Genomic DNA, 5,055 nt, shown 5'->3' with positions numbered 1-5,055 from the left:
GTAGGAAGGAGCCAAGGAGTAGCAGTAGAAAGACAGCAGTAGGAAGGAGCCAAGGAGTAGCAGTAGAAAGACAGCAGTAGGAAGGAGCCAAGGAGTAGCAGTAGAAAGACAGCAGTAGGAAGGAGCCAAGGAGTAGCAGTAGAAAGACAGCAGTAAGAAGGAGCCAAGGAGTAGCAGTAGAAAGACAGCAGTAAGTAGGAGCCAAGGAGTAGCAGTAGAAAGACAGCAGTAAGAAGGAGCCAAGGAGTAGCAGTAGAAAGACAGCAGTAAGAAGGAGCCTAGGAGTAGCAGTAAAAAGGCTTCAGAAAGAAGGAGCCAAGGAGTAGCAGTAGAAAGACAGCAGTAAGAAGGAGCCAAGGAGTAGCAGTAGAAAGACAGCAGTAGGAAGGAGCCAAGGAGTAGCAGTAGAAAGACAGCAGTAAGAAGGAGCCAAGGAGTAGCAGTAGAAAGACAGCAGTAAGAAGGAGCCAAGGAGTAGCAGTAGAAAGACAGCAGTAAGAAGGAGCCAAGGAGTAGCAGTAGAAAGACAGCAGTAAGAAGGAGCCAAGGAGTAGCCATAGAAAGACAGCAGTAAGAAGGAGCCAAGGAGTAGCAGTAGAAAGGCTGCAGAAAGAGTCGGGAGACGAGAGGATGGGGCAAAGGAGGTGAGGGATGGGGGCAAAGGGGGGGGGGGAGGAGGAATATGGAACAGAATATGGATACAAAAGCAGATGACGGAATATGATTAGAGAGCAGGAAATGATGTGAAAGGAGAGTATTTTAGAAAAGGGCATTTTCCTTCGCTATCAGGTTTTGAACCTGGGACCTATTGAATGAGAGGAAACACTGTAACTTATAGACCATGACAGCCCCACTGCCAGATTTGTTTATATGTGAGGCTCGTGGTGAAACTATGTGTTTTTCAAACTGAGGAGATCAAAGAAAATTTTATTTTTTCCACTCCCTGGGCAATATTTTGAAATATTTTTCCTTTTGGCTAAACCCTTCTTTGTGTCTCTGGAAATATAAATGTCTGAGTAGATTTTTCTGAAAAACGGAGATAGAAGGAACAGAAAGATGTAAACGTGCTGTTCCCAAAGACATTCAAGCTGAGGAAGTCATTGAAATTTAATGGCCATTTACTTACTAATGTTTACCTCTGACAACATTCATCCACCCCCACCTCCTTCAATTGCAAATATCTCAACTTCTATTTAAGATTGATGGATTTTCTTTTTTCACTTGAAGCAAAATAAATGCCAAAATCTTTAGGCTGCTTCCAATAGCTCAATATGCCCTAAAAATTAACGAGCGCCTATTTCTACGTTGTTGAGACACATATATTATGTAATTAAACTTAAACTGAATATGGAAACTTTAGGAAATGAAAATCTTCCTGGAGTCTAAATAGTGATTGCTGAAATTCTTCAGTTTATTTATGAATTTGAAAATAAAATGCATAAGAATAAAGGAGTAGCCATTTCCTTTTTATGATTTGTTCCTAAAATAACGTTTCACTTCTCATTTCACTTTGTCTGTGTTTGGTAAACGTTTTACAGCGCTCACAACTGCATAAGGTCACATGATCGTACCAACATTGTCCAAACTACCCAGAAAAAAGACAAGGACACTCGATAACAATTTCACCATCACAATCATATGTGAAACATGCTGACAAAATGAGTAACTTCTCAAAGTCCACAAATGGAGATATTGGCCAAAAATTGACACCAGGGTTGAATTTGTAGATTTTCTATTGATGCCATATTCTTTAAGTATAACATACCTTTTACGCCATACCTATAAATTGTAAAAACTTCACCTATAAGTGTGATGTATCTATTTCCTATATATTGTAAAAACTTCACCTATAAGTGTGATGTATCTATTTCCTATATATTATTATTGTAAAACCTTCACCTATAAGTGTGATGTATCTATTTCCTATAAATTGTAAAAACTTCACCTATAAGTGTGATGTATCTATTTCCTATATATTGTAAAAACTTCACCTATAAGTGTGATGTATCTATTTCCTATATATTGTAAAAACTTCACCTATAAGTGTGATGTATCTATTTCCTATATATTGTAAAAACTTCACCTATAAGTGTGATGTATCTATTTCCTATAAATTGTAAAAACTTCACCTATAAGTGTGATGTATCTATTTCCTATAAATTGTAAAAACTTCACCTATAAGTGTGATGTATCTATTTCCTATATATTGTAAAAACTTCACCTATAAGTGTGATGTATCTATTTCCTTAATGAAGGCCTGAATCCGAGAAGTAACTCATTTTGTCAGCTCGTTCCACATAATATGATAGTGAAATATATGATAACATATTGGACTGAATGCGTGAAGCGAGCATAAAGCTGGCATTCCATATGCCCGAAAAAACGATGCGAATTTGGGTGCGAATTTCGTGTACGAAATTCGGGTGCGATGAAAAAAGAGCCCTCCTTCCATATACGCGAAATTCACATCCGTCATCTGACTGAAATCATATTCAAGTGCATTTAATTAAGGAGGGGGATGGGTGTAAGTGAAAAGCTATTTTTAGTTATTACATGATTTAAACGATAAATGATAGCATAGATAGATTACATAGACTCCCGAAAGTTTCCCACAAACTAAAAAAAAAAGTGGTTGCTATGCAAATGACAGCCACCTTGAAAATAAACACTTCTTTTCAGTCTTGGTTTTAACACTTCTCTCTTGAACCAAGGAAATCAACATTTCGACGTTTTCCCCACTTATCTAGTGCTTCTATCATGTTCTATGCTGCTTCGTTTCTTTGAAGTAGATTTGGTGGGAAATAAGCCCCGCCCACTTCACGAAGAATTCGCATGCGAAGAAAAAAGTTTCGCTCCCTCGTGCGAAACAAAATCTTTGCATGCGAATTTCGGACTCGGCCATGCGAAATTCCGGTAAGTTCGCATCGGTTTTTCGGGCATATGGAATGTCAGCTTTAAGCGCTTGATGCATGTTGTTATACAAAATATATGCCTTTTTTGTCAACCTGCGTCATTGTTTGAAAGGTTTTTTACAAAGACGTTCGTCCATATTCATCTCAGTGTTACAGATATTTGCCATGCCACTTTTTAGTCCCTAGCCATTTTGCTGTGGCCATCCCTTCTCTGACATGAAGGGATAAATCAAATTAACTTAGGCAATCCAGTTTCTGGAATTTAATTTTGTTATGATACCACTATGACTCGGATTATCCTGGTTCAAATCCCAGAACTGTTTAGTGTAGGGGGGTTTTCAAGGCTCTCCACCAACTTTGCTCAATGACTTCGTAGTGTTGAAAACCACATAATTATCAGAGACCTATTGCGTGTAGTTGAATCAGTTGTTACAGATCTAGCGAGTTATAACCTTCTGCTGTTGACCATTTAAGTTGTCTGTGAATAGAGAGGTCCTAGATTACCCCCCCCCCCCACCCCCTTTCAAAGAAAAATGAACAAATGAATGAATAAACGAACAAATGAACGGATGAATGAATAAATAAATGAATAAATGAATGAATAAATAAATATATAAATGAATAAGTAAATAAATAAAAAAAATTATGTTAAAAACATGAATAAATGAAGATTGAAAAAGCACCCCTCCCCGCCACCCAGGCGATATTTTTGAGCATTTCCTTTACTTCAGAATGGAACACCCGCCTACGGGTCGCTACTTGGAGTGCCGCACCACGGAACCGGGCGTGTCTTTCTACACGTCAGGATACATGCCCCAGATAGCTGGCAAGGCGGGGGCTCAGTACAAACAGTTCTGTGCTTTTTCTCTTGAAGCTCAGCATTTCCCAGACAGTATTCACCATGTAAGTTCGCTACCTTAAAGGGGGGGGCAGGGGGGGGCTACACCCCCAAAGTCAAGATTCGGTTCAAAATAATTGAATTTGAGTTGTAGGCATTTTTAGCTTCCTCAGCCTCTCCTACAACTATTTCATGGCATAAGAACCCCAAAACACTGTATTTTTCCCCATACCGGGCATTTTTGTCACCGTGATTTCCTCATAAAGTCGATATTTGAAAGCCAAGTACCTAGTTTTGAGAAATTTGACGGCAACATTTTTCGTGTTTCACAATGTGGCTACCTTAGAATTACAAAAATCTATCTGCTGGGAATCTAATTTTGAGAAATTGGACGTCAGAGATTGGGAGTTTCACATCATGTCAAGATTTTTTTAATGCAGTCTTTTGAATATCTTGATAACGACACCGAATAATCTTAAGGTTTTGATAGATCAGATAGAACATTTGGTTTCTGACTTCATGGTCTTAGTAACTCAAACTAGCCAAAAATGTCAGATAGAACTTTGTATTTCTGGGGTGGCTACATGTCAAGCTTTTCGAATGCAATTCTTTGGATATCTTGATAACGACACCGAATAATTTTACGATTTTTATAGAGAAAGTAGCACAAAATATTGGTTTCTGACCCCATGGCCTTAGTCACTCAAAACAGCCGAACATGTTAGATAGAAATTTGTAATTCTAAGATAGCAGATTTTTTAAAGGTTTCATTCATTCGTTGTTTCTTTTCTTTTTCAAAAATTCTAGTAAAATCTTTACAACACTTGCATTACATTTGGGTTATAGAAATGTGATTGTTACTGACTAGAGATAAACATACAAAGAAAAAAGGAGCAGAAATAAGGGCAATTGTGTTTTATATAAAAGAAAGAAGGAGCAAATTGCACCAGAGCTCTTGCCAATCACTTACAATGTCTTGTCTGCGCTGTGACTCTGATTATTATATATTATATAAGTTATGGTATAAGTACAACTTTTTGATTCGGGTGGGGAGTTTATAATAAATTATATTATTATTATTATTATTATTATTATTATTATTATTATTATTATTGTTATTATTATTATTATTATTATTATTATTATTATTATTATTATTATTATTATTATTATATCTGTCTCTTTCATCAATGACTGACGATGACCAATACATCTACAGAGGGGAATATAGAAAATTTTGAATAATCAGAGGTTAACATGACTATGGCTTCTCTTGTGGCTGATGAAAAAGTACACACAATGATA

General features: G+C 37.0%; 1 protein-coding gene across 1 annotated transcript in view; it reads left to right on the top strand.

Annotated features, from left to right (window-relative positions):
• LOC101850606 (galactose mutarotase) overlaps nt 1-5,055 on the top strand; it is a gene marked incomplete at its 3' end in the record, with an annotated part of 15,776 nt that overhangs the window by 8,242 nt on the left and 2,479 nt on the right.

The sequence above is a fragment of the Aplysia californica genome, unplaced genomic scaffold (genome assembly GCF_000002075.1).
Source record: "Aplysia californica isolate F4 #8 unplaced genomic scaffold, AplCal3.0 scaffold00880, whole genome shotgun sequence".
Classification (NCBI taxonomy): domain Eukaryota; kingdom Metazoa; phylum Mollusca; class Gastropoda; order Aplysiida; family Aplysiidae; genus Aplysia; species Aplysia californica.
The sequence above is the reverse complement of the archived record's forward strand: the minus strand, read 5'-3'. Positions and strand labels throughout refer to the sequence as shown.